At 48.0% G+C, this 15,714-nt stretch overlaps 2 pseudogenes; both read right to left on the bottom strand.

The window, feature by feature from the left end:
• Positions 1–583: 583 nt before the first annotated feature.
• Positions 584–2,800, bottom strand: LOC132654267 (WW domain-binding protein 11-like; annotated as a pseudogene).
• Positions 2,801–2,803: 3 nt separating this feature from the next.
• LOC110544231 (pre-mRNA-splicing factor 38A-like) lies at positions 2,804–5,788 on the bottom strand (annotated as a pseudogene).
• Between the last annotated feature and the right edge of the window lie 9,926 nt (positions 5,789–15,714).

The raw sequence follows: 15,714 nt of genomic DNA, 5'->3' as shown, positions 1-15,714 counted from the left end.
TGTCAGTCACACTTCCAGCACTGTACCCAGGATCCTCTAAAAGGGCAGGAAGTGTTCTTAACAGCTGAACTCTCTTTCAAGCCAGGCATAAAAGGCCCAACTTTAAAAAACAAACAAACAAAAAGACCCAAAAACTTATTTTATGTGCTTTGGTGTTTTGCCTGCATGCTTTGTCTGTGTGAGGTTGTCAGACCCCTGGAACTGGAATTACAGACAGGTGTGAGCTGCAAGGTGGATGCTGGCATTGAACTGGGATCCTCTATAAACAGCCAGTGCTCTTAACAGCTGAATCAGCTCTCCAGCCCAGGCCCAACTTCTTATGTAGATTCTGCACCTCAAAATCTAGTCCTCATTTTTACACAATGAGCACTTTACTAATTGAGACAGGGTCTCACTACTTAGCTCTGGTTGTCCTATAACTCACTATGTAGAAGAAGCTCGCCTCAAACTCACAGAGATCTGCCTGCCCTGGCTCCCAAATGCTGGGAGCAAAGACATAGGCCACCAACCACACCCAGTCCTATATATATATATTTTGGTATGGAACATTTTATTTCTCCATGAAACACTCAAAGAGTTTAGCTTGTGGAAAATAACTTTAATCTGAGAATTGCACATTTTCTTCCCATATATCCTGCTTTGAATTAGGAATTGACACTGTAATTCATTTCACTAAAAGTAAAATATTACAAAATATTTACAGGAAAATATTAAACACAAAACACAAAACTCAAGATGAAATAAACTTTTTGTTCCCTTCAGAAATCTCCACTCCAGTGCCCACAGCACATGAGTCAAAACAAGTAACCGAGACCTCTCTGACGTAACTTCCAAAATGGAGAGGGGAAGGAAGGAGGTGAAATGGTGTCAGGGGTCGGTGCTGGCAGTAGTGCTTCACATCCTGGTCCATCCTAAACCCCTGTGAGGGGAGTCCCAGCCAGGCAAACGTTAGGAGGGTCCGGAACTGGACTTGGAAACACCTGGCAGTGGACAATACTCTTCACTAATTTAAAAAGAGCCTCTTGGTCCACAACCAGTGCTCTCTGAGCAGCTGTCACAGCAGCCGGTCAATCTCCTTCATAAATGCTTCATAAGCATCGTCCTTAGTTTGTACCGAGGCAGGAACAGAAGGACAATGAGCACTTTACTAATTGAGACAGGGTCTGGGGGCTGCTTTGGCAACAGGCACAACAGAGTCATCCTCTGACCTTCTTTGGGGAACAGCAGTAGCCCCCTTCTTCTCTCGGCGCACTCTCAGTGCAGTGGGCACAAACCGTGTGACCTCTGCCTTGGGATTGGTGATATGGGGCTTGGCACTGATGGTCGCTGAGGCTTTCTTCTCGATAGTGGCTGCTACAATTGCATCATCCACCTTTGGTTGCTGAATGAGGCTTGTTGGGGCACTCAACACCCCTGGGTTGGGCAAGGGAGCTGGTGGGGACAACCCAGGTGGGGCAGGTTCAAGAGGAGGCACCAAGGGTGGGCGCATCATACCAGGACCAGAATGGGGGATACCTGGAGGTGCAGGAGGAGGTAGCCTTGGTGGGGGTCCTCGAGGAGGCGGACCTGGGGGAGGGCCAGGAGGTCAGCCTGGTGGTGGTCCTGGAGGTAAAAGTTGTGGTAAAGGCCCTCGGATTCCTGGCATTCCGGGTGGTCTCAGAACAGAGGAGGCCCTGGAGGTGTTCCAGGAAGTGGGGTCGTAACGGTGGGGCAGGCGGTGGTCCAAGAGGTGGTGGTCCTGGCAGGGGAGGTGCTTGGATCTGAGAAGGAGGGGCAGACTGTGGAGGAGCCTGCTGCTGTGAAGGGGCAGCAGATGTGCCATCAGAGTGGGAGTCCTCTTTATGCTGCTTTTGCTACTGCTTTTCTGATTCAGAATCATCAGAGTCCTCATCATCCTCCTCCTCTTCTCGTCCTTCCTCAGGGATTTCCTGACCTGCCATTTGAAGCATCATGGCTTGAAGAGGAGTCAGATCCTTCATGTTCTTCTTCTTCCTCGATTTTCCAGGCATATCAGCAAATCGGACACTCAGACCTGACTTCTTCTCCTCAGGGTTGTCTTGCTCACTGTCATCACGGTGCCCCAACTCACCCCCCTCACACACACTCTCTGCATCACATCTGTCAGTGTCACTGTCCTCACCGCTGTCGTCATACTTATCCTGATAGCCACCGTCATCATGACCCCGCTGAGCAAGTTCTGGACCATACAGCATGTCTTCACCTTGCCTCTCAGAGGAAGATCTGGAGCAAAGCGCACTTTACGACCATACATCTGCAGGACTTGAGGAGGAGGTGGGCCAGGAGGAGGGCTGGGTGGTTTTCTGCCAGGGGGCAAACGTGGAACACCATGTCTGAGGAGAGAAAGTATAGACACTGCTTGAGGTGAAGGCCCATAGGCTGAGGTTTTTTTCAGAATGGAGGGTGGCTGGGCACCAGGAAGTGGAATGTGCTGGATTAAGATGTTGGAAGGAGCATGAGGCATGTCTGGCAAAGGGATGCTCTCGACTTCTACATGCTGAGCATTCTGGATAGCATCAAAGTACTGTCTCAGCTGAGCTCTCTTCTGTTCTTATTCTACTTCCAGCTTTCTCAATTCCTTGTACACATCTGGATTTTCTTTTTCATAAAGTCGTAGAATTCGCTCGAAGGTTTCCCGCAGCTTCTTATGCTTGTCTTTCAGTACTTTCTCGTTCAACTGTGGCTGTTGCACTGGGCTACTCTCCATTTCCTCAAAATTCTCCATGTCTTGGATAATCTGCTTGGGATCTTTCATCCTCAAATCCGCGGCTTGTAGCATCATGCACTGTTTTTTGTTCTTTTTCTGTTTTTTTTTTTTTTTTTTTTTTTTTTTTTTTAGAGGAAAATGACAACTGTGTCTGGTTTAATTACAAACAAGAAAAGGATCACCAAGTGGCTACATCTTTTCAAGAATCTTGCCAGCTCCCAGGTCCTCTTGACCCTTATTAAGTATGAATAGCCATAGTTGTTAGGTCAAAACCTGACCTTCATTTGGTCTAAACACCCTTTTAAGATGTTGATAATAATTCAAAGAGATACAAAACTTAGCACCTCTATAATATGAAAATAAAAACAACATACAACCAAACAAGGACTTGATTTTGAAAAATCCAAAATATTCACAGCTGCCTGAGAGGAAATCTTGAGTATTCCACTTAAACAGATGCTCTCATATTCACATCACATCATTTGGACTAAAGTAAAAAATGAATCCATTACTCATTTCTTCTCCAGCTCTTCTTGTGGCTTTTCTTAGACCTTTCTGGAGACTTGGAGTGGCTCCTATGTCTGTGACTACGGTGGTGACCTGGGGACTTAGAGCGAGATCTGTGTCGTCTGTCTCTGGACCTGCTTCGATGGCACCGGGAACTCTTGCTCCTGTGCCTTTCTCGGTGGGGAGAAGGGCTTCTTCTTTTAGGGGATCTCCTCCGCCTCCTGGGAGAGTGACTCCAGCTCCTCCTGTACCATAGTGCAGGCGAGCATCTTGGCTTGTCCAAATCTCGGTATCTTCTCCATCGGTGGTCAGGTGAGGGCACTCGTTCCAGCTTCTCATCTTCCTCTTCCTCCTCTTCACTAGACTCCAAGCCATCCATGTCCTCTTCCAGAGCACTAACTCGAGGCTCCAGATGCTCGGCTTCCTCTAGCACATAACGTTTCTGCAGCCGTGGCAAAATGATATCAGACTCTTTCACTGTGCAGTAGGTCATCAATGAACTCATCCACATGCATCAGTTCAAACTCTCCATTTCGGTTCTGGCTCTTGATTTTTCGGTAATCATTGTACAAAGGCTCCAAGTACTTGTAGCAATCAATTGCAGTTCCTGTCAGCCTCATGTAAAGTGCCCCCAACATCCGGACATACTTGAAATCTTCATTTTTTATGAACTCAACAATGATATCCTTCTCAGGCTGAATTTGAAGCATCTTTAAAGTTAAACACAGAAAAGGAGTTGGCTTTATGTTTCCACCATACACACCGCCCACGAAGCTCAACTCCATGGCTTTGTCGACTACAAGTTCAGCTGTAAGCCCGAAACATTCCTCCTTCCAGTACTTGGACTCGTAGATTCGTGTCCGGATGATCTTTTCCACCAGATACTGAGGGTTGGTGCCATGGATGCTGTGAGCATCCTTCACTGTCCGGTTCGCCATTTTAGAACGCTTTCAACTATACTTCCCTACGTTTTTTTTTTTTTCAATTCTCTTTTCCAGGCTTCCTTTTCAGCTTGGTCTGTGGGGTTCATAAACTTCCTGCCCTTTGTTGAGGATGTCGATCTCCGTCCCCTGTTGACAATTTCTTTGATTTACTTCTTCATTAAAAAAAAAAAAAAAACAAAAAAAACATTTCGGGGTTCTAACTTCTACTTTACAAATGATTACTTTTAAACTTTTATAAAGCCTAACCTATAAATTAAACTTTATTATAGGTATCTGTGTATAGGAAAAAAGAGTTCACATAGGGTTCAGAATTATCCAAGGATTTGGTCATGACCTGGGCAGCTTGCTGTTAGGACCCAACTTCTTTGTATAACTGCAGAAGTTTTAAAATACAATTGATCCACAACTATGATTCTGTGTTCCTCATGTAATTGATACACGGATACTGCATCAATTACATGAGGGAGCAACAGGGAAGGCACACAACCAAGCCTCCACTCGGGGTTCTAGTTGAGAGGGAGGGAGGGAGCCCACAAAGTTGGCTCTTTAAGCTTCAGTTTCCTCAGAGGGAGAATGGGAGTAATCTGCCTGATCTCCTCCATACAATTATGAGACCTTACGTTCTAAAGAACTTGAGAGCTGCCAGAGACAATCTTGCTTGATTCCAAAGTTTGTGAGATGAGGGAAGGGGTAAAACTCAAAGTACACAGAGGGCAAGTCACTCTGGGAGGAACATGCAAGCACAAGTCCTCAAAGCCAGAGCTTCCACATTGTGTGCAGGGAAGAGCACTTCCCAAACGCACTTCATAAGCTCCTATAAACTGCAAGAAATAACGGGCTGTGCCCAGGTACACCTCCTGAGGGCCTTGGGTGGATCACCGCATCCTGGGAGCGTCAGAATTCCTTCCACGCCTGAACCAAAGTGGAACCCACGGGCTCCTAGGAGCACGCCTGAGAGACGGAGCGCAGACTTCTGGAACAAGGAACAGTCTACCTCTTAGGATCCCCGCCAGGATTTCACATCCAGTATGATGGGAACTACTGGAGCTCCCTTTCTAACACATTAGGGTTCTAGACCCCAGGAAATCGGCGTGAGGCACTATAGGGCTTGTCGCAGCACTGTCTCTATCTGGAAAATGGGTCCCTGAGATCAGGACTGAGGCTAAGGAGGGCCTCCAGGGGGGCGGGACCAGTCCCCAGAGCGTGAAGGTTGCTATGGCAAGCAGGGGAGTCGCGGGTTCCCGAGCTCCCCCGGGCCCGGAGCAAGGGAGAGGGGTGGGGGCGGAACCGAGCCGGTGCCTGAGGATGGGGAGGGACTGAGCACGTCGTGTAGCGACGCGTGGTGCACCGCCCGCAGCCGTCTCCTCCAGCCTCCACTCGCTGAGCCCACGTCACCTTGGCGCGCGCAGCCCTTACATAAGCGTCCCCCGGCGCCGGCGCACTCCCACCCACCCACCCGCAGCAGAAGGAGAAGGTGCGGAGAGCCGCGGACACTCACCTCCGCCCCGCCGTCGCCAACCGTGGCCGCCGCCTCAAGCTGTTGCTGCTTCCACTGACAGGGAACAGCTAAGGTCTCCGCACCACCGACTTATAAGCGGCGCCGGCCACGCCCACGAGACTTTTAATTGGCCGATACAGCCCAACCCTTCATCGGATTGGAGAAATGGGACCATCAATCACCGCTCCCCCTCTCAGGACTCCTCCCCGCACCCACTCACCCCTCGGGTTTAAGCGTTTTCGCCTCCCGTCGGCCCCGCCCCTCGCGTCCCCGCACTAGCTCCTGATTGGTGGAGAGGAGGAAAGAGCCCACCTCCTGCGCGCCACAGCCTATGCCCCTTTCTTGGAAGCCTCACGTGGGCCGCCTGGCGCGGCCAGGGCGCGCAATAGGCGGAAGTGGTCCAGCCTCAGCTCTTTCTGATTGGCTGTCGGCGGGGGTGGGGACGCGCGATTCATTCACTCCCGGTAGCATGGGTCTCTTCAAACTGCAATCATAACAGAGGCACTGGGGAGCCTAGGGTTCCATCTTCCCCATGATGCTTGGTTGTAGAAGTCTCTGCCAGCTCTGGGATATTCTCTCTCCTTCCTCTAAATAGATGCCCTCAACAATTCCATCCAAAGTGCCTCCCAGTCTCTTTGCGTTGTCAAGACCATCCCCTTAGCCACAGTGCACATGAAATTCCTGCCTAGTCACTGTTTCCATGCCCACAGCCCAAGTACAAAAAGCCTCTGGTGGACACCTCACGACAGCCAGCACTGGCCACTGACCACAGGATGAAGAGGTATGACTCTCCAGTCCACAGAGAGCCACGGCTCCTTTGCTTGCTCTAGTAACCCTGTCAAGTATGACAGGGTGTGGTGACCGTTTGACAGGTGTGGACACTAAGGCTCCCGGAAGTGAAATGATCCCACAGCCCGAGGCTCACAGGCTGTGCTGCTGCTTTTTTTTTTTTTTTTTTTTTTTTTTTTTTTGTAGTCCACTGGTCACCGTGGAGCCACTAATGAGTAAGACATCCTTCTGGTAGTTCTAGGCTGAGCTCCTGGTGACAACAACCTGCTTTCCAGCTTGTCTCCACCATCCTCCACTCCCTAGATCCTGTACATACAGCCCACCTGCCTCTCTGCTCTATGCTTTAATCACCATCTCCTTTCCCTCTAGATGGTCCCCATTTGGAACACCCTCCCTTCCCTCTTGCATGATTGCTGTTGGGGTTGAGTTATACACTCCAATGTTTCTCCATCCAGAAGTCTCACCATACCTTCAGGAAATAGACTTTATTTTTTTAGACAAAGTCTTACTATGCAGTCCAAGAATAGATCCCCCTCTCCACCCTCCCCCTCCTGAGTACTGAGTTTTTAGGCACCATAACTAGCAGATCTTATCAGAGTTAGAGCACACCTAAGGACAGCGATAACAGGAGAGATGACAAAGTAACTTAACCAGGAAAGCCAGAACACAGGTCAGGTTAATAGACCTAAGCCCCAAAGGCTGATTATATCCCCACCTCCACACCAGACTCCATGTTAGACTCCTGTCCTGGGAAGACGAGATGTATTGAATCAATGGGTGGAGTGAAAGCTGAATAGCAGCAGTGAGACAACCACATTCTCCTAAGGAGAACAGAGCCCTAAGGCACAACCAACCCCAAGGAGAACAGAAGTCACTGTCTGGAGAGGAAAAACAGGAGTCTGAGCTGGGGTGGGACATAAGGCAGAGAGGAGGGACTGGATCTTGCAAAAATGTGGTTGGAAGTTGGGGATAAGCAACTCTGGGTTCTCTCTTCCTATCCACCATTCCTAGAACACCATTAAGAGAGGGGAAGGTTTCTGGATGTAAGACCCCACAGACAGCCTATCCTGGCCACCTACTATAAGACAAAACAGAGTCCCATGCACTCTGGACTCAGGCATCTTTTGAATCCCCACTCCTAAAACACACAAGCAAATCAACATCATTGGGCTGGTTAATTCAAAGATAGAGATGAAAAGAGAGTAGCAGGAAAAAACAGTAATTTTAAAGGTAGTAGACTATGCAGGGAGAAGAAAAACCACATCTTTAAAATCCTCAGAGAGGAAGTAAGACCATATCCCTGAAACAGTGGGATATTATACATGTGTTCTTGAAGAATTGTTCAGGGAAAAGGGAACTAGCAAATTAAATGTATGTTGGAAACGAAAAAAAAAAAAAACAAAACAAAAAGAAAACCATCAATAGAGGGCTTAGAATGCTAAGATGAAAGGAAATCTAGAAACTGAAAAAATAAGACAGCATACAAGCCAGAAGGAGGGCAAAAAGTCTAAAACTTCAGATGTCAAACAAAGGGCTTCTGTTTTGACATTTGCATCTTAAGGATATCTTAAAAGCCTTAAAGCTAGAAGGGCTTTGAACAAGGTCCTTCCAAGATCTCCCATAAGATAAGGAGTGCCTGGGACCTGGGTGTACAAATAGCTTGTCAGGCCTCTGCACAGACCTGTCCTGCACTGGGCTCACATTGGTTATGCGCTTGTGCCTGTTAACAGAAGGAGTTTGGGCACCCAGATGAGGGAAACCTCGAGAGGCAGGAAAACCCACATCAGCCCATCGTGTCTCAGCAAGGCGTGTTCTTGGCTCTGGGAGCTTTTACTGTAGTTTTTCAGTAACTGTGACTGTTTGCTGTTCACTTCCATTGGCCCAATAAGGTGGAGGGCCTGTGGGAAGGCCTGGTGGGTAACGGCACTTGTCACCAAGTGATAAGGTGGTGTTGATCCTGGAACTATTCCAGCTGCCATGTGCGCACTAAAAACCAAGAATGTAGACCAGTGGTTTGACTAGGGAAACTAGACCCCCAGCTGGGATGGTGGCTCACATCTGTAATCCTAGGCCTTAGGAGGCTGAGCCTAGTGTGGTCCGGTCACAGCTATGGGAAGTCTGTTCCTGGGAAGCAGCTCCTCTGGCTAGCATCTGGGCTTCAGGCTTTCCTTCCACCCAGCATGATATTCCTGGGGAAATGAAACGGTTTGGGGTCTGCTGTTTCTCTTTCTTTCTTTCTTTCTTTCTTTCTTTCTTTCCTTCATTCTCTCTCTCTCTCTCTCTCTCTCTCTCTCTCTCTCTCTCTCTCTTTCTTTCTTTTCTTTTTTTTTTTTTGACAGGGTTTCTCTGTGTGTAGCCCTGGCTGTCCTGGAACTTACTCCCTAGACCATGCTGGCCTCAAACTCACAGTTTGTCTCTGCCTCCCAAGGTTGGGATTAAAGGCACGCTAGCCACCCCCCCCCCCACACACACCTGGCTAAGAGTCTGTTATCTCAATAAGCTAATAGCACAAGCATCTCTCTAGAATTGTCTCCTTTCCTGCAAGAAAGGTTACAGGAGGATCTGTGTAAGTGAAGTCAACTGAGGCTACACAGTTAGTTCCAGACCAGCCTAGGCAACAAAAAAGAACAAGGCCCTAGAGTTAAGCAGGGCCATGGCTTTAAAATGCTAAGCCTCTGCCATGGACTCAAGAGTGAACCCAGTGAGTGTCCAGTGACCCCAGACTCCTGATGTTCACCTCTGTCCTGGTTTGCTTTCCTTTGCTGTGGTAAACACATGACCAGAAAGCAACTCTGATAGAAACAGTTTATTTGACACACATCCTGATCACAATCCTTCATGAAGGGAAGTCAGGGCAGGCACTCAAGCAGAGACAATGAAGGAATGCTGCTAACTGCCTGGATCCTCATAACTCACTCAGCCTGCCTTTTGATACAGTCCTGACTACCTGTCCTGCGGTGACCCCACACACAGATGGCTGTGTCCTCCCACATCAGTCATTAAGCGAGAAAACCCTCACAGACCAATCTGAGGAAAGTATTTTTCTCTGTTTTGATTGTCAGTTTTTGTCTTGTTTGTTGTTGTTTCAAGGGAAAGAAAATGAAGTTGAATGGGTAGGGAGGAGCTGAGAGAGGTGAAAAGGATGCTCAAAATATGTTGTATATGTATTTTGAAATAATAAAAATTAAAAATAATTATACATCTTAGCCTCCATGTACACACACCCCATCTCCCCTGAGAGCAGGCTAGACCTAGCAACTTGCTTCTAAGAAGCAAGTGATGAGTGCTACCTCCAACGCCACACCCCAGAGGCTGGCTCCTGTCCTGCTCCTGAGCTCCAGCCCTCACCCACAGGCTTACTCTGACTGAATTGAGCTGCTGTGTTCTGAGTGGCTCTCTGAACAGGATCAAGGAGCCAACAAGAAACTGAGGCCCTTGGCCTAACAACAGTCTATGAAGAGCAGAGTTGTGTAAACAGCTCCTTGGTGTGATGTGCTTGCCACATGCACATCCCTTCCTCCAGCTGGGCCACCTGAGAGAGATTGCAGGCCTTGGTGGGAGCCCTTGAGAGGCCTAAACCACTCCCATCCCCCCACACACACACAGGAGAACAAAGAGATAATAACTGTGTGCTGTCTTAAGCTGCTAATACTGTTTTAAGCCACTGAATTTCATTTAAACTCTCTGGAGGTTCTGATGATATCCATAGAGGCATTAGCTCCAGAACCAGTAAAAACTAAAAGAGAGAGGGAAGCATGGCAGCACAGGAATTGAGTCTCAACATTAGTGAGACAGAGGCAGATGGATCTTTGTGAGTTTAAGGCCAGCCTGGACTACATAGTAAATTCCAGGCCAAACAGGGCTCTGAGACTCTGTCTATGGTTTGGTTTGGTTTCTCTTAGTCAACTTGACTATCCTGGATTCACTTTTTAGAGCAGGGAGTCCTTGAACTCACAGTGATCCACCTGCCTCTGCCTCCCTAGGGGCTGGGATAAAAGACATATGCCATTACACCCAGCCACTGTCTTTAAAAAAAAAAAAAAAAAAAAAAAGGAGAGAGGCCATTAATGTCTCCTACAAAGTCCACATTCCTTCCCCAGGGCTACTTGTCTTGTGGCAACAGGTAACAAACATCCTTCAGTATGGGAAGATAAGGGGCTAGGGAGATGGCTTTGCTGGTAGGAGCAATTGCTGCTCTTTCAGAGGACTCTGGTTTACTTTCCAGCACCTACCTGGTGGCTCACAACCATCCATAACTCTAGTTCCAAGGGACTGACTTCCCCTTGTAGCCTCAAGCAGGCACCAAGCACACATGTGGTGCACATACACACATGCCAGCAAAAATCCTCATGTACATGAAATAAAATAAAATAAAATAACCTTTCAAATATTGTGAGGAATGTGAGCCAGAGCTGGGAAGATGAAGCCTGTGGAGGCAGTGGAGAAAGCAGGTATTTTCTTGTATTTTCTCCCACCTCCAGTGAGTGGAAGAGCTTGTTTCAGGACAGAAGTTGGGCACGTAGCTCAGTTGGTAAAATGTTTACATAGAGCCCAAGGGTCATTCCCCAGCCCCTCATAAACCAGGCGTGGTGGTCAGGCCTGTAATGCTAGCACTCAGGAGGTGGAAACAGGAGGCCAGGCGCTCTGTAAGTTTGAGGCCAGGTTGGTCTTTACATAGCAAGTCTCAGGCCAGCCAAAGCTACGTAGAGTTGCTTTGGTCATGGTCTCTTCACAGCAATAGAACACGGACTAAGACACCCGCTAAGGCATCTCCACAGCCCCATCAAAGTTTCCCTAGGTTCCTGCTGAGACTGGCAGATACTAAGAGTTACATCACCCAGGGAAGGCTCCAAAGCTGAGGGAAGAAAGGGTATGAATAGGTCAGGCCCAGGGAGAGGAGAGAGGTAAGCCAAGAGCCAAATGCAGGGCTTCTCTCCAGATAGAGGAGGCGCTGCAGATCACCATAGCAACAGCTTCAATGGCAGCCTGACCAGGGTACTACTGACCAGCTCTGCTCTAGCCAGATGTTAGTCTCTGTAAGCTTCTACTTCCTGGTCTGTAAATTGTGATGATGAGCCAGATGTGGTGGCACCTGTAGTCCCAGGCAAAAATAATAATTATATATATATATATATGTGTGTGTGTGTGTGTGTGTGTGTGTGTGTGTGTGTCATTTGACTCTAGAAGTTAAAGACCAGCCTGGGCAACTTAGTGAGATTATAAAGGTTTAAATTATTTTAGTATTTTTAATGTTTTTTTTAAAGACAGGTTTTTGTTTTTTTTCTGTGTAGCCTTATCTGTCCTGGACTTGCTTTGTAGACCAGGCTAGACTCAAACTCAGAGATCCACCCGCCTCTGCCTCCCTGAGTGCTGGGATTACAGGTGTGAGCCACCGTGCCCCACTGTATTTTTAATTTTATTATGAGTTTATGTATCCGGTGGGGTTGCCACAGCATGTGTGTAAAGGTCAAAGGACAACTCTTCTGGCCTCCTTGGGTATCAGGCATGCATGTGGCACACATATATACATGTAGGCAAAACACTTGTACACATATATTTTAAAATTACAAATGTAGATTAAAAAAATTTATATTCCCTCACAGCCGGGAATGGTGATGCACGCCTGTAATCCCAGCAGTTTGAACCCAGCCTGGTCTACAGAGCAAGTCCAGGACAGTCAAAACAGCGCAGAGAAACCCTCTCTTGGGCAGAAAAAAAACAAAACAAAACATTCCCTCTCTCTCATGTTTGTGTGTGTGTGTGTGCATGTGCATGTGCGTGTGTGTGTGTGTGTGTTTGTGTGTGTGTGTGTGTGTGTGACAGCTGTCGTGTAAGTGTAGAGATCAGAGAACAACTTTGAGGAACAGTTTCTCTCCTTCTACCTTGTGCCTCCCAGGGTCTGAGCCAGATTTCTAGCCCCAGAAATTTTCATTGATAATGAAAATGCCCAAAGAGTGGGGGCTGACGTTGGTTCAGATGCATGGGATCCCTTAATCTTCAAATTATATGATTGTGGGGAAATTGCTGGCCCAGACCACCTCTCCCCAGTCACATTCTGCTGTGGGGGCCTCACTCCACGTGCATGGTACCATGTTTTGTTTTGTTTTGTTTCCATACAACTCATTTTATAAATGAAGAAGCTTACAAAAGAAAGGTTTGGCACTGGAGAGATGGCTCAGGTTAAGAGCACCATCTGCTCTTCCAAAGGTCCTGAGTTCAGTTCCCAGCTATATGGTGGCTCATAACCATCTATAATGAGATCGGGTGCCCTCTTCTGGTGTACAGGCACACATGCAGGCAGAATATTGTATAAATCAGAAATAAATCTTTGAAAGAAACAAAGAAACAAAAAAAAAAAAAAAAAAAAGGAAAAAGTTCACACAAGAAAGAATGCCATCAACTCACTTTCAACATTTGCAGTGTCCAAGAACCAATACACCCCAGTCAGTTCACACAATGGCCTGAAGGGTTTTGTTTGTTTGTTTTGAGACAGGGTTTCTCTGTGTTGCTTTGGCTATCCTGGAACTCACTCTGTAGACCAGGCTGGCCCCAAACTCAAGGAGATCCTCCTGCCTCTGCCTCCCAAGTGCTGGGATTAAAGTCATTCACTGCTCAGCCCCTGACTTGTTCTTTGTTTGTTTTTTGTTTGTTTGTTTTGTTTTCTGAGACAGGATTTTTCTGTGTAACAGCCCTGTCCTGAAACTCACTTTGCAGAACAGCCTGCCCTTGACCCCTGAGAGCTGGGGTTAAAGGCATGTGCCACCATGCCTGCCTGACTCTAACCTGAGTTCTTTGTCGCTCTGGGGTGTAACTCAAGGTCCTAGTGCTTCCAGCAATGAAACTGCAGTTCACTTAGAAGACAGTGGTCCCCAGAGCTCGGGCTCTTAAGCATGTGCTGTGCTAGAGTATTGAGGACAAAGCTAAGGCTGGAAAATTCAGTCCTCCTGATACTGCCCCTGGAGATGTCCTGTTTGTCTTCTTCCTCCCCCTCCTCCAGGCTGAGGATGTAGCTCAGTTGGTACAGTGCTTGCCTGGCATGCACAAGGATCTGTGTCCCAGCCCCAGAACTATATACACAGAACATGGTGACCCATATTTGTAATCCAAGAATTCTGAAGTGAAGGGGGGTGGGGGTTAGGAGTTCAAGATCATCCTCTGCTACAGCAATTTTGAGATCTGTCTGGGCTACATAAGAGCCCGTCTAAAACAAAACAGTAAGCCTGGTATAGTGAGATAATATTTACTATGGATATTTTTTCGTTTCTTTTTTTTTTTTTTTCTTTTCCTTTTTTGGTTTTACAAGACAGTGTAACAGAGTCCTGGCTGTAGACTCACTTTGTAGTCCAGGCTGGCTTCAACCTCACAAGAGATCCACTTGTCTCTGCCTTCCAAGTGCTGGGATCAAAGGCGTGGGCCAGCACACCCAGTCATATGGATCATTTTCTTTTCTTTGTGGCTCTGTGCAGTATATTTGTGTATACATGTGAGTGAAGGGTTATGTGTGTGTGTGTGTGTGCGTGTGTGTGTATGTAGACCAGAAGTTGACGTCAGCAATCTTCCTCTGTCATTCTCTACATTTATTTATTTATTTATTTATTTATTTATTTATTTATTTATTTATTTATTTAAAGTTTTGAGAGAGGAACTAGCTGTATCAACCAGACTGGCCTCAAACTCACAGAGATCCTCCTGACCATAGCCCGTGACACTGAGATTTACGACCTGCGGCACTGCGCTTGGCCTCACCTTTTTATATTTTCACTGAATCAGGCTCACAAATGCAGCTCAAATAGGGGGCCTGCCAGCCCCGGGGGAGGGGGGTTCGGGCAGCAAAGTGTTAAGAGCACAGCTGACCTGAGGAGAGCCAAGCAAAACACCCAGGGATTGGATGCATTCAACTGAAAGCAGCTGGGGCACTGGGGAGTCAATGAAGGCTGGAGGAGGGAGGGCGAAAGGGGCCAGAGCGCAACATGCTCAGAGCTGTGTGCTTTTGAGATAGGGTTTCACGATGTAACTAATCCAGGGTGGCCTGGAACACTTGGTCCTGTGTCCTGAGTTCTGGGAACACGGGGACACACTGCCATGCCAGCCATTCGTGACCATATCAAGATGATTAATGTGGTACTGTGTTGGAAGGGCTAGAACAGGAGGCCGGGACATTGGTCATCGTAAGTTGTGGCAAGTTATGGTCTGTACCTCTTACCAGGGAAGGAGACCGGATTCCCCCGCCCCTCCTTGCCCTGCCCCCCAGCGGGAAGGGTCTCCCCGCCCCCAGGAGCTTGGCTTCTCTTTCATGGCTCTACTCCCACCTGGTGGCTGAGAGCGGAACAGCACTGGAAGCCCACCACCTTTACTTCCCTGCTTTGGTCTTCCAGCAGGTGAGGAGGAGGTGGAGGAGCTTCATGGCCAGCTTCCCCAGCATGACCCTGAATCCACCAGCACCCTCAGAGACCTCGTTGGATGCCAACAGCTAGAGCTGCTGTGACTGTTCTCGCTCCAGCGGCTGGACTCCTGTGTCTCCTCATCTGCCTCTTCATGTAGTTCTAGACTCTGACCTGTTCTGTCTTGTGACTCAAGGAAGCCTCTGTCAGCAAATCATACAAGGCCCCGCGTGGCTGCCATTCTTGGCTCTGGCAGCTAACTCTTAGCAAAGACCTCAATAGGCCTGAGGAGAAGGTCTATGAACGTGTCAACCTTGACACCTCGACCCCACACAGACCAGCCACCCACTTTCAGGACAGAGTTCAGTGAAGCCAAACAACAGTTGAGAATTTCTTGAATCTGGCCTGGTCACGGGACCAAGCTCCACCTGGCTTTCTGGTCAGCTGCTAGTGACAAGCCAAGAGTTGGGTCTCGCTTACAGACTGTGAGCCTCCAAAGGTTAGGACCGTGTGCTGGAGTCCTCTTCTGAACAGGTGCAATGGAGCCCTTTCCTCAGCCACGCCCTGCTGCAGATAGGACTGACTGTCTGCTTAAGAAGCCCAAATGTGCATGCTGCTGTCTTTGGATTTCCTGGTATCCTGATGAAGGAAGCAAGGAAGTCTCCCTTCCCTGTGTGACAGAGGGAAACTGAGGCCCAGAGGGGCAAAGAGACCATCTGCCTACACACACAAAATGCCTGACACTGGGGTTGAACCCAACAATAAAGCCACTGATCCGAAGGAAACTATTTACCTAGTGACTAATACAAAAGCTCTGAGCCTCTCCAAACTCCTGTGAGACAAGTCCCGCCCAGAGTCCAAGGCCTCACT

This window comes from Meriones unguiculatus, chromosome 1, assembly GCF_030254825.1.
Source record: "Meriones unguiculatus strain TT.TT164.6M chromosome 1, Bangor_MerUng_6.1, whole genome shotgun sequence".
In the NCBI taxonomy this organism is placed as follows: domain Eukaryota; kingdom Metazoa; phylum Chordata; class Mammalia; order Rodentia; family Muridae; genus Meriones; species Meriones unguiculatus.
This window is presented reverse-complemented; position numbering and strand designations above follow the sequence as displayed.